General features: G+C 38.1%; 1 pseudogene across 1 annotated transcript in view; it reads left to right on the top strand.

Annotated features, from left to right (window-relative positions):
* The first annotated feature begins 332 nt into the window (after positions 1-332).
* The window catches only part of LOC147370485 (alpha-fetoprotein-like), a 50,844-nt pseudogene continuing 37,574 nt past the window's right edge, over positions 333-13,602 (top strand). Inside the window, exons 1-5 of the transcript XR_015166140.1 lie at positions 333-2,956; positions 4,279-4,330; positions 4,469-4,610; positions 6,323-6,534; positions 11,819-11,949. The product of XR_015166140.1 is annotated as an alpha-fetoprotein-like (transcript). The remainder of the gene's footprint in view (positions 2,957-4,278; positions 4,331-4,468; positions 4,611-6,322; positions 6,535-11,818; positions 11,950-13,602) is intronic.

Below are 13,602 nucleotides of genomic sequence, written 5' to 3'. Positions count from 1 at the left end.
TTTGTTTTAACACAGAGCACAGTATTTGGGATTCTTACTCATTTGTTCAACAAATATTTATTATTAGATCCTACTGTGTGTTAGACATTGTACAACATAATCCAATATAACCAAATATAATAAGACAATTAAGCATCATTCTTATGTCTACTGGGTAGGGGAGAAGACAGTAAGCAATCGCATATGATGTCATAGGTGCAGGATGGAAAAAGGGCCTTGCTGTGGGAGCATGTGGCAACGGCATTCCATCCAAGCTGAAATTGCAGGTGGGAGCGGAGTAGAAGGGAGTTATATTCCTACTACTATTACCTTGCTCTATGGCCTCAGACACAGGTTGCCTACAATCTAAGACCTCTGTTTCTTGGTGTAGGGTGGAAGAATAATCACTCCATCACAAAGGCTTTAGAAAGATGTAATAAATTACTATATAAAGTATCCAAATACAATGGCCAGCAGAAAGTAGGTGTTTAATTCATGAAGCTGATTTTTCTTTCTACCATTTTCCCAAACACTCTTGTTTATTGTCAGGGATGACAAGGAAGACAATTTTATTGAAATAATGAATAATAAGTTTAGCAAACAGAAGTGAAACAGAGTGAAGTTTCCTAATTCAATTTTGCATCTGATAGTGGATTCTCCTATGTGTCCAGTGCTGTGCTAAGAGCCACAGACATGAAAGCAAAGACCCAGGGACCTCTGCCGTTACAAGACTCCATAATCATAGAGGAAACTGCCATACAACTCCCTCTACTGATGTGCCAAAGAACACAGTGATAAAAGATAGGTAATCAGTGTGATGGAAATAAAAGAGGGAGAGAACTGGGTTTTTCAAAAGTCTTGTTTTGCCTGGAAGGAGAGGATTTGGAACAAAAGCCAGTCATACTGACTCTGTATGGCTCAGACAGAGCTCATACCAATGACTGGAACATAACTGGACTCAGTTGATGCAGGAAAACTTCTAGTACTAGAGATGTTTGTAAATGTCATCAGCCTCATGGTGCTATAATGAGGGCCAGGACTGCACATGCATGAGCAGTCACTTCCCAGGCTTTCGGTAGGATCTAGGGATCCAGCCTTGGTTTTTCTAAGGTTCCTTCAAACTCTATTTCTAGGACTTGGATAAGAATTAGGTTTGTGGTAAAACTATTTATTAAAAATCATCATTGTGTCTTACACTTGCACACCTTCTATTTTTTTTTTTTTTATCTTAAAGGTCAGGGTGGAGATCTTCCTCTCTTAGAGAACAAATTCTGTGCCATCTTTTGAATTCTATCACAAAACCCATTCCTTAGCCTTTGCTTAAATAATCCCCACAACCTGTCTTTCCTCTGATCTAAAATTCCACTATCAGTCACTAATAAAGAATTTAACTCCTTCTATGTTTTAAAGAATCTCTTACTGTGAGAGAAGGATGCTCATGAGAAGTTAATTTTGTCCAAAAATAATTTTTTTTAAAAAAGAGAAACTAGTTTAGCATACACAGAACCGTTTTTTTTTAAGTGCCAGCTCCAATCAGTTAATGGTGGCTGTCCTGTGGCGTGGTGCTGTGAATGATTCTAAGGCTTAGTCATAGAGAAAGAGTAATATCTACAACGGGTGACAGTCTGAAAGCAGTCATCCAAAGCATTTGTCATCGCTAGAGTAATAGGTCCATTTCTGGTAGCCCCAGGAAGCTTAGAGTATGGTCTCAAGGGAGCCACTCTAAGGGTGCAAGACAGAAAGAGATGCTGAGCATCAGGACTGTTTAGAGAACCCTGGAAAGCCTATGGAAACCTGGCAAGACAGTCTTCCCTTGTGTGGTTTTCTACCACACAGGTCATCTATATTCTCTACCATAAGCCAACATGTCCCAAATCTAAATAATGACAAATCTAAATAATAATGTTTTTCAGGCAAATGTATCTCTCTCACTTATATATTTTTTTTTTTGCCTAGGAAACCAGAAATGAGATTATGTGGGTAGCAAAATCAAGCAATGGACTTCCAGCCTTGAAGATTATCTGATCCAAACCCTCCATTTATAAATGAGGAAACTGAAGACAGGAATGGTTAAAGTAGTAACCAGTGGTCTCCCATTTCCACAACTTTGGGGCTTTAAGTTTAGCTTGAACTTTTAAGTTAATCCATAGTCACTAGTGTCCTACCCTAAAGAACTGGATTATAGGCAAAGCAGAAAACAGCCAAGAGATGCTGGTATCTCAACTTTTACTACTGGCTCTTGGATGGTGTGAGCTCTGACATCAGAAAGACCTGAATTTCTACCTGTGAGTCCATGAGCAAATTATACGACCCTGAGTCTTCACTTATTATTCAAGAAATAAGCATACTGCTACCTAAATACAGTCATATAAAGTGCTAGACTTGCAGCGAACACTCAGTACATTAGGTTGCATTCCCATGGGTTTGTTTCCCAAATCTGTGCTCCCCACTCTCACTAGGGACCTAAAAATGTGTCCAGCACTGGAATTAGGATAGTCATAATTTATTTGAATCTGGCATTGTATGTGTTTACCTGATCTCCTGCCATTTTAGACCTTTGTACATGTCAACAGGCATTTCTAGGAAATGAGGTATTTACCAAAAACGTCTATTGATTACTTTATTTCAAGTCCTATGTGATGTAATCTTGAAAAAACAACTAGATTGACATGACTCATTTTAAAATCCAGTATTCATTAATGAATGCTATCTATCAGAAATATTTCTTCATTATCATGAATTTCTATAATTTTTTTCAGGGTTATAGTGGCCTGGGGAAAATATTCACCAGAAGAAGTTTAATTATTAATAGTAATTACTTGGAAAGAATATAAAAGGATTATTCAATTCTCTCAAATGATAGAACACCTTCTATTAAGTTTATCTGAAATAATGAAGACTGTTAGATCCATATCTCTTCTTATTTTCTTCAGCTACATTAAATGTCAGACTCTTCAGAGAAGTTTACTAGACGCAGGTAGGGAATTCTGTTAATAACCTACAGATCCTTGTGCCAGGAGGTGAAACGTCACGACAAAACTTCAAAGATAGAAAAAGAGAATTAATATATTGGGGAAACACAAGCAGGAAACACACATGGGGAAACACACACATCTTACTTCCAGTCTAGATGAGAGAATGATATATTTTTAACTTGCATTTAAAATTGGATAAATTATTTTAGATTGAGCAATAGTGTTTATAGACTAATATCATGAGCTACATTATTCAGTACCTACTATGTCGCAGGCACTGTGCTCATTGCTTCACACATAGGCTTTCATTTAATCCTAACCATTATCTAGTGTAGTAAAGGTGATTAACACTTGATTGATAAAGATACAAAAACTCTGAGTGCTTAAGTTAGTTTCTTAAGGCCATATTCAGTATCAGAGCTAGAGGCTGAACTCAGAATAACTGTCTCCAAAGCCTTTCCTTGTTAATATTGCTAATGATATGGTTTCTTTATTACATAGATAGTGACTAAACTCTTTAGAGTTAGTGACTGAACAATAGCAAACTCTTTAGAAGCTATTGGTATAAGAAGGAAGACATGTTTTCAATAGAGAGCATGTGTATATGTACATGGTGAGTGAGAATGATGAAGATGTTGAATGAATCCTAGATGTATGAGATATTGTCTTTGCCACATTAAGACTAGCAAAGTACTAATGTTTATATTGTTGTTCCTACTGCCAGCATTTGATTTTCTTAGTGTTATGTGAGTGTGCTAGTAACTTCTAGTAAGCGTTATTTAATTAAAAAGTCGAGTTTAGTTAACTCAGAAGTGTCAATACAGATATGTGTAACATTTGTTGGCCAATGACAGATGAGAATATATATTTGACAGATTTCAACTACATGATGTTTTGGACTAGAAGTAAATCATTCACAGAATACAGCTTAAATACAAGAAATGTTCTCAGTTGCTCAGTCATGTCCAACTCTTCGTGGCCCCATGAACTGAAGCCCCCAGAATCCTTTGCTCATGGGATTCTCCAGGCAAGAATACCAGAGTGGGTTGCCATGCCCTCCTCCAGGGGATCTTCCTGACTCAGGGATTGAACTATGTCTCTTACATCTCCTGAATTGCAGGCAGATTCTTCACCACCAGAGACACCTGGGAAGCCCAAATATAAGAAAATATATATTTTTATAAAATTTATCCTGATTTATGATGTAAACAAAAACAGATCTGGAAATTTATGAGTGAATAAATGTAGATTTGAATTGTAAAAAGGGGATTTCAACTTGGAAAATTTCCTCTTTTGCAAATAAAAATCTCATTTTTTCCCCCAGCCATGCACCAAACAAATAGCCAGAATTATCTAGAGAAGAACTTAAGAGCTGTGTAAGTTTTATTATCAAAAATTTTAATTGAAATTTACACTCATGTTATTTTGTAGGGGCGTAGGGCAGTGATATTACAAGACTGATGGAGGAAAGGGGTTTGATTGGCTTCAACATTCACACAAGTGTTCTGTTTCAGTACTAACATTATGGTTGCACAGTTTCTTCAGAAACTGACTTATGAAGAAGTACAAATCACAGTTCAAGAGTTGCTGGATCTTGCAGAAAAGTGCAAGAACCTCAAGTCACATGAATTACCTTCAGAATCCTGTCACCAGTTGGTAGGTGAATCATGTTCTGCCTTTTTCTCTCTATTAAAAAAAGAAAAAATGAAACTAAATTGCAAACAAAAGATGTTGCTATGGGATGGGTTGATTGAATAATCAAGCAAGCGATTTTAAAGCAAAATATGTACGTGAGTCACACTCAAGATATAATCTTTGCAGGTTTATGAACCTACAGTTTATTAAGCTCATATCTAGGAGATCACATTCTGAGAACCAAAGGCTTGAGAGAATGAATTATACCCTAGAATGTCAGCTTATTCATCTAAGTTTATTGCTCTTTCTCTGTCACTAGAGTACTATTGTCTGACATCTCATATGAAGATTCCTGGGAAATTAAAATACTGATTTAGAAAAGTGTCTAAGAGAATATAAAAAAGAAGAAGAAAGTGAATATTATTATAGGTTTTTTTCCCGCTTAATAGAAAATCTTGAAAATTACTATTGTCTTTTATAAAGTGTGTATTTTGTGATTATAAAAATTCTTTTTTGTTAAACTCTTTATTGAATTTGTTGCAATATTGCTTTTGTTGTTTATGTTCTGGTTTTTTGGCTGTGAGGCATATGGGATCTTAACTCCCTGGCCAGGAATTGAACCTGCACCCCATGCATTGGAAGGTGAAGTTTTAACCACCGGACTACCAGAGAAGTCCCAGAAAAATTGTTGATAAACATATCAAAAAAGTCTTATAATCTACATATTTTTGATCAATTATTCTCATATCAACAATTTAAATACAAATAGTTTTCTTCTTTATTTGTAGGTTTTTTTCCACTCTGTCTTCTTGGGCTAAAACCTGTCTATTTTTTATTAGAATCTAAGTAGTCATAGGAAAGGGCTTCTCAGGCAGTGCTAGTAGTGAAAGAGCCGCCTGCCAGTGCACCAGACATGAGTTCAATCCCTGGGTCGGGAAGATTCCTTGGAGGAGGGCATGGCAACCCACTCCAGTATTCTTGCTGGAGAAGCCCATGAACAGAGGAGCCTGGAGGGCTACAGTCCAAGGGTTTGCAGAGTCGGACACGACTGAAGTGACTTAGCAGGGCACGCACGCAGTCATAGAAAAATCATTAGCCTTATTAGAAACACACTTTACAAGAAATACTTCTGCACTTATTGTACAGTGATTTCTTCTTATTTCTACTTCAAGAGATGACCTTTTTCTGACTTTATCCCCTAAATCTGGAATGCCATTTGAGGTTTATAGCATCCCACACATTTACTGCCATCCAAAGGCATTTGAAAACTGAATCATTACATTTCTGTTAGAATATTTGACACTGAATACACATTGCCTTAGAGCTCAATTTTTAAAATAAGTCCCCATGGAAACCAACTAAAAGCCATCATGAAACAAGGAAAGCAAGCCATCACATATTTCTTGGTGGATAATTCTTATTAAAAATTCCTTGATTTCTTTAGGCCCTGGCCATTTTGGCTTATGCTTATTTTAATACCTCTCAGCTGTATGAAAATGAAACACTTATATAAGTAGGGAGAGAATGATAAATTCTATTTGGCCAATGTCTAGCACATGAGACTTAACAACCTTTTAAAAGACTTTTGCTCAAAAGAGCTGTGTCCAAGGACTACTGGATACAGAGTATAAGATTATACACTCAGTTGCCTTTCTTTATAATTCCTGAACTTTTCTATGGTTAGGAATGTGAACCATACGTGCCTACCCTCATGTTATTATCTCCTTCTACAGATGGCTACCTTCCTAGAGCATATTTGCAATAATGAAAGAATGGCTGACAAGCGTGTGTTTTCTGACTGTTGCAATATAAATAAGACAGCAAGACATAAGTGTTTCCTATTACACAAAAAGGATGATGCAGGTTACAGTGAAATATTCCAAATTTCAAATCCTGAGCAGATCTGTGAGATGGGCAAAGAGAGTCAAGTGCCAGTGAAAGACAGGTAAGTCACCTTTTCTTGCCAGGTCTTTGAAAAAGAGTATTTTCTAATTTTGAAGAGAGATTTTTAGATAAAGCCTCTGAGTACACAATGCTTTATTATATAAAAATAAAGTAAAAATTTGAGCTACAATTTATTTTTTTCCTTCAGAATGACAATGGCCTTAGCGAACCCTGGAGGGCATGAAAATGTCTGTCATGAAACACTAAAAATGACTAGGATCTGAAAAGGACCCACCTCCTTAAGGGTTAGATTGCTCAGACCAGTAGCAAATGATGTTGAAAACGACGATCTAGTAGGCAAAGCATAATAGGCAGAGTATTGGGAATAGAGCGCAGGTAACAGCTTAGGCAAGGGGCCAGTACTTGGGAGTTTCACCGAGGTATAACAGGAGGGATATCTGACAGGCATAGACTCTGTCATTGGGAACCTAGGAATAAACAATAAGGGTAGATTGGACAGAGATCAGTTTTCAAGAACTCTGATTCTATAATTCTTGCCTACAGAGGATAGCGTTATAGCCCATGGGTAGGTGTGCTCATATTTTGGTGTCTTAGTTAGCATAGATGTCTATCTTTAGAGACTTACAAGAAAGTATCTGGGGTTCAGAGGCAGGAAACCAATACCGAGAGAGACAAAAATGACAGGAGAAGTACAAAGCTTCCGTTCTCAAGGAATGCAGTTCTGGTCATTTGGTCAAGACAGACAGACACCAGGAATAAAGGAAGGATCTGAGTGCTGGATACAGTGCAGGAAGCATGGTGCTGATCCTATTATTCACAATTTCAGATTTTAGACATTAAACTCTACACCAGAAATGAATGAACAGACCTGGTGACTTGATGCTGAACAATGTAAACACCTTTAATTCCACCATCCAGAGGCAGAAATCCCCCAGGAGTTACTGAGCCTTCAAGAAGAACTTAAATGGCCCAGTAACTTAGGGTGAAAGGACTAAGGGACAGCGGGTTGGACAAGTTCTAACTTGCCTGACACGAGGGGCAACCAAATGAGAAACTAAATATGAGCTTGGCTACCTATTCACTAGCCATTCGAGGTGAGAGCTATAAAATCAGGTTTGGGTTGAACATTCATAGATTATAAAACCTAACTAACACTCAGGCAGTGAATCTAACCTCTTCTTGAATATTTAGAATTAAATAGTTACTGTTGTTGTTTAGCCAATAAGTCGTGTCTGACTCTTTGCAACACCATGGACTGTAGTCCTCTAGACTCCTCTGTCCATGGGATTTTCCAGGCAAGAGTATTGGAGTGGGTTGCCATTTCCTTCTCCAAAGTCAGTATTGAGGAGTTATTTTATATGCTAATTTAACTTAAGTGCATACAGCTATACATATTCAGGGGAAAATAATTTTCTGATTACTTGGTTCATATTATAAGCCAACAATTTTGTTTAATTCTCAATCAAAGAAACAGTAACTTATATCAAAGCTGGAGGAAAAGTCAGCTATTTTGGCCTTATCAAAAGATAGTATATTATACATGTATACTTTCTTGTACATTTGGATTATCTAAGGAGTTTTCAAAAACAGTTTTGATCATGGTAAAATTTTATTATATATCTTACTTTAGTACCCAACTACCAATCAAGTGTAACTCTGTGTTACTTTACAATAGGACCTTATATTATATTTTTAAACGGCTCTGATTATTAGAAAAATTTTTCCTCATACAAAGTTCAACTTTGCCTTTGGAGATTTGAAATTAGATTGGTTGGTACTGAAAATTCTTGAAAGGAACTAAGTTCAGTTCAAATCAGTTGCTCAGTTGTGTCCGACTCTTTGCGACCCCATGAATCGCAGCACGCCAGGCCTCCCTGTCCATCACCAACTCCCAGAGTTCACCCAAACCCATGTCCATTGAATCTATGATGCCATCCAGTCATCTCATCTTCTGTCATCCCCTTCTCCTCCTGCCCCCAATCCCTCCCAGCATCAGAGTCTTTACCAATGAGTCAACGCTTCGCATGAGGTGGCCAAAGTACTGGAGTTTCAGCTTTAGCATCACTCTTTCCAATGAACACCCAGGACGGATCTTTAGAATGGATTGGTTGGATCTCCTTGCAGTCCAAGGGACTCTCAAGAGTCTTCTCCAATACCACAGTTCAAAAGTATCAATTCTTTGGTGCTCAGCTTTCTTCACAGTCCAACTCTCACATCCCTATGACCACTGGAAAAACCATAGCCTTGACTAGACGGACCTTTGTTGGCAAAGTAATGTCTCTGCTTTTGAGTATGCTATCTAGGTTGGTCGTAACTTTCCTTCCAAGGAGTAAGTGTTTTTTTATTTCATGGCTGCAGTCACCATCTGCAGTGATTTTGGAGCCCCCCAAAATAAAGTCTGACATTGTTTCCACTGTTTCCCCATCTATTTCCCATGAAGTGATGGGACCATGTGCCATGATCTTAGTTTTCTGAATGTTGAGCTTTAAGCCAACTTTTTCACTCTCCTCTTTCACTTTCATCAAGAGGCTTTTTAGTTCCTCTTCACTTTCTGCCATAAGGGTGGTGTCATCTGCATGTCTGAGGTTATTGATGTTTTTCCCGGCAATCTTGATTCCAGCTTGTGCTTCTTCCAGCCCAGCGTTTCTCATGATGTACTCTGCATATAAGTTAAATGAGCAGGGTGACAATATACAGCCTTGATGTACTCCTTTTCCTATTTGGAACCAGTCTGTTGTTCCACGTCCAGTTTTAACTGTTGCTTCCTGACCAGCATATAAGTTTCTCAAGAGTCAGGTCAGGTGGTCTGGTATTCCCATCTCTTGAAGAATTTTCCACTGTTTATTGTGATCCACACAGTCAAAGGCTTTGGCATAGTCAATACAGCAGAAGTAGTCAATACAGCAAGAGAGTTTCCTTGACGCTTGCTTTTTCAATGATCCAGCGGATGTTGGCAGTTTGATCTCTGGTTCCTCTGCCTTTTCTAAAACCAGCTTGAACATCTGGAAGTTCACAGTTCACGTATTGCTGAAGCCTGGCTTGGAGAATTTTGAGCATTACTTTAACAAGAGTGTGAAATGAGTGTAATTGTGCAGTAGTCTGAGCATTCTTTGGCATTGTCTTTCTTTGGGATTGGAATGAAAACTGACCTTTTCCAGTCCTGTGGCCACTGCTGAGTTTTCCAAATTTGCTAGCATATTGAGTACAGCACTTTCACAGTGTCATCTTTCAGGATTTGAAATAGCTCAATTGGAATTCCATCACCTCCACTAGCTTTGTTCATTGTGATGCTTTCTAAGGCCCACTTGACTTCTCATTCCAGGATATCTGGCTCTAGGTCAGTGATCACACCTTTGTGATTATCTGGGTTGTGAAGATCTTTCTTAGTTTAGCTTAGTACCCAATAGAAAGCAAAGATACCGAATGACTTTATTGAGATTTCCTATTGGCCAAGAATTTTGCCTTTTCTTGAGTGGCAATTATATCTTAATAATATAAATTCTGCTTTTTTTTCCCCCCTACAAGTTAGGCTTAAGAAACCTTGCTGAAATGAAACAAATCTGTTGATTAAACTTTCAAGAGTAAGCAGGTTGAGTCTGGGGTGAAGGTTGTGGGGAGAATACCATTTTCTCTCCTTTCGCTTAAGTTGTTGTTTAGTCGCTAAGCTGTGAATGACTCTTTTGTGACTCCATGGGCTGAACCTCACCAGGCTCCTCTGTCCATGGGATTTCTCAGAGAAGAATACTGGAGTGGGTAGCCATTCCCCTCTCTAGGGGATCTTCCTGACCCAGCGATCAAACCCACATCCCCTACATTGTAGGCAGATTCTTTCTCACTGAGCCACCTGGGAAGCCCCCTTTGAATATACTATCCCTGAAAATAAATAAAGCCTGACTTTACTTTCATTTTGGCTTTTGTCTTAATTGGCTGCTCTGGCACTTGGCCTCTCAGCCTTCTCCAGCTCAACTCAGCTCAGCTCCTGACAACTTTCCTCTATGAAGTAACTCAGAAATGAAAGTTGCTTCTATTTGGAACTATACCACCTGGAGCATGTGTTCCAAAGTTTACTTTGAAAAAGAAAGAGAACAAAGAACTGTGCAAAGTAATTAACAGCCAAGCCTAGAAGTGGTATATGGCATGTTTATTCATATTTCATTGATTAGAACTCAGTTACATGTTCCCACTTAACTGCAAGGGAGGCTTGAAAAGAAACTTTCCTGTGATTATAAGAGAAAATGGATTTGTTTGAGCCTTAAGCCAGTTTTTGTCTGCAATGTCAACCTTCATTGGGTATTTGTGTGTGAGAGGAGGGGTGGGGAGTAAGTAATTTGAGCAAGCTTTGTGGAATAGTGTGAGGAGATATGATGATAAGTGAAAGGCAGGCCTGGTGCCCAGGCTCCATAGTGAGTGTAAAGAATGAATTTGAGAGGGACTTCCCTGGTGGTCTGGGGTTTCCAGGTTGTGGTAGAGGTAAAGAACCCACCCTCCAATGCAGGAGAAATAAGAGACATAGGTTCTGTCCCTGGGTCAAGAAGATTCCCTGGAGAAGGGCATGGCAACCCACTCCAGTGTTCTTGCCTGCAGAATCCCATGGACAGAGGAGCCTGGAGGGCTACAGTCCATAGGGATGCAGAGTCAGACATGACTGAAGTGGCTTAGCAAGCACGCAAGCTCTATGTGGTGGTTGAGACTCTGAACTCCCAATGCAGTGGGCATTGGTTCGATTCCTGTTGGGGAACTATGATCCTACATTTTACAAAATGGGACCTAAAAAATATAAAAAAAGAGAAAAGAATGAATTTGAGAAGCAAATTAATACTCAGATTTAGTCATAAACCCAAATATTGAGTGAGACATCTTGGAGGACAATGGCATAAACTTTTGTAGTCTAGAAAGAACTTACAGATGATCTTGAAAGATTCCTCTTCACCCACAAATAATTTCTAAATTTAGTTCCCCTTTACCAGCTGTACTATCCTCCATTTACAATCAGTTTAGACTATTGAACTTTCTACTTTTACTACTTATATAAAAATGAACACTTTTAATTGGTGATTTCCTTTTCTCACTGGCCCAAAAAATACAGTGGATTACTTCTTGGGCGCTATCTAACCTCACAATGACCTGTCTGTTGTGAACCTTTGATACATTTAAGTGTAGTGGTATCCCATTTCTGTTACCATGAAATTCTAGAAGTTTCAGGTCAACAAAACTAAATGAATCATAAGTTCTTAAGAAACAGTGTCAGAACATGTTCTTGAATTCCAAATTATATTATTCCATAATAATTCCATTATTATGACTTTGCATTTGTCAAATTATAGATACATTTATGAAACTTCTAGGAAGCACCCATTCTTGTATGGACCCACTATTTTAACCATGTCTGTTTGCTATGAAACAGCTGTTCAGTCATGTTGCCAAGAAGAAAATAAGACAATGCTTCCAGACAAAGGTAAACTATTTATATGTCAACTGTTATTTAGGAACTTGTTATGCTAAGTGAGGACTGTGGACTGGCAGCATGTGAACCACCTTGCAGCTTGTAAAGATTCAGAATGAAGCTCTTCTCCAGACCTGCTGAATAAGACATCATTTTAACAAGATACTCAGGCCATTCATATAGTCCTCAAAATTTGAGAAGCATGATCCAGCACAAATATCACTTCATAATACATATTTAATACTTCAATTATTATTTCTGCATAGCAAAACACCCCAACATCTCCTTCTTCTCATATTACCTTATTTAATAATAAATTAAATGGTGTCACTGATTTGTCTGGCTTGGGCTTCCTCACAGCGTGGCAGCCTGAGGGCAGCTGGACTGCTAACATATGGCCAGAGTCTCAAGAATGTGTATTCTTATGGATAAAGCAGAAGTTGTATGGCCTTTAATGACCAAGTCTCAAAATTTACCCTTATTATACTCTATTGGCTGAAATGCCACAAAACTTTGAAGGAGAAAGTAAATACACTGTAACAAAAGCTCATTGTAAGAAAAACATGAGATAGAAGACTATTTTAGCTAACCCTGGAAAATACTGTTAGCCACACATTTAATTTTAACCAGATAGCCTTTTCTCCTTCGTTGAATAGACGTAAATCAGTGATTAGTTCCATGATAAAAGTACTTTTTAATGTATGCTCATTAAAGGTTCTGGATCAGATCAGATCAGATCAGATCAGTCGCTCAGTCGTGTCCGACTCTTTGCGACTCCATGAATCACAGCACGCCAGGCCTCCCTGTCCATCACCAACTCCCGGAGTTCACTGAGACTCACATCCATCGAGTCAATGATGCCATCCAGCCATCTCATCCTCTGTCGTCCCCTTCAACTGTCTTAAGAAGGCACACCAGATGGATTTTTTGAAGGTCACGCTGAAATAAATAGTAGTTTGATAATCAGTGTAGTACCACCGTTTTCTTGCTGTTTTCTTTGATCTCTTCAGTGAGAATTTCTCTCATAATCCTCTCAACCCCTATTTCTCTATTCCTTTAACTATGTTTCTCCTATTGAGCTCCTTATTTTCTACCTTGTGTTAGAAACTAAATAATGTATCTAAAGAGTCTCTAGCATATACTAAGTATGCAGTAATCATAGTTTTCTTTAAAGCTACACATACACACACACACACACACACACACGTATATTTCTTACCTCTCTTCCGTTCTTCCCCTGGAACTGGAGTTAACTCCAGTTCCTTCAGAAGCCAATTCTGAATTCCTAAGCAGGACAGTTTTTTTTTTTTTTCCTCCTTTTGGTTTCATATTATTAAAAACAACAAAAACAAGTGATTGTGTAGACTTATGTTTTATTACCAGGCATTTTGGAAGAATGAACTTTTTCATGACTTTAGTTTTTTCAGCTAATTTGTTACAAAGTTTTCTTAATTTTAACCCTTTTCAGAGGAAATTTTTCCTTAATGTATAATATGCCCTTATAATTTTTAAAAAATTTTATTGGCGTATAGTTGATTTATAATGTTATGTTACTTTCTGCTGTATCAGTTCAGTTCAATTCAATTGCTCAGTCATGTCCAACTCTTTGCGACCCCATGAATCACAGCATACGAGGCCTCCCTGTCCATCACCAACTCCTGCAGT

Source organism: Bos grunniens, chromosome 6 (assembly GCF_055505025.1).
Source record: "Bos grunniens cultivar Pamir isolate PY7600 chromosome 6, Bosgru_T2T1.0, whole genome shotgun sequence".
NCBI classification, from domain to species: Eukaryota; Metazoa; Chordata; class Mammalia; order Artiodactyla; family Bovidae; genus Bos; species Bos grunniens.
Note: the sequence above shows the minus strand (reverse complement) of the source record. Positions and strands in the feature narration are given on the sequence as shown.